The sequence below is a fragment of the Gavialis gangeticus genome, unplaced genomic scaffold (assembly GCF_001723915.1).
Source record: "Gavialis gangeticus isolate Ggan-Ray unplaced genomic scaffold, GavGan_comp1, whole genome shotgun sequence".
In the NCBI taxonomy this organism is placed as follows: Eukaryota; Metazoa; Chordata; order Crocodylia; family Gavialidae; genus Gavialis; species Gavialis gangeticus.
The window spans coordinates 25879780-25880412 of NW_017729004.1; positions in this window are offsets into that span (position 1 = coordinate 25879780).

Here is a 633-nt window from a genome sequence, read left to right on the forward strand (position 1 = left end):
GAGAGTAGGGGGCCAGTGCACACATCTTAAGGGGGCCTCAAGTGCCTCTACACAAATGCTCGTAGTATGGGGAACAAGCAGGAGGAACTTACCTTCCTGCTAGCTGACACCAACCCAGACATAGTGGGGCTCACAGAAACGTGGTAGGACACAACACATGACTGGGCGGTGAATATCAAGGGCTATAGGCTGTACAGGAGGGATAGGACAGGGAGGAAAGGTTGGGGGCGTGGTGCTCTACATCAAGGAGGAATACACGTCCTCAATGAATGGCACAGGGTCAGAAAAGGGGCACACTGAAGTGCTCTGGGTTAGAATACAAGGAAGTTGAGGGGAAAGGGACTTAACGGTGGGCGTCTACTATGAACCACCCAACCAAGGGGAAGAGCTAGACCGGGAATTCTTAAGTCAGCTCACAGAGGTAGTTAGGTCAAAGGACGTGGTCATCATGGGTGACCTGAACTTTCCAGACTTCTTCTGGGAAGAGCAGTCAGCTAGGTCTGACTGCTTACGTAGGTTCCTAGCCAAGATACAGGACTTCCACCTAACCCAGGAGGTGCACAGCCCCACCAGGGGAGACGCCTCGTTAGACCTGGTGCTGGCCACAGGAGATGACCTGGTGAGGGGGCTGCG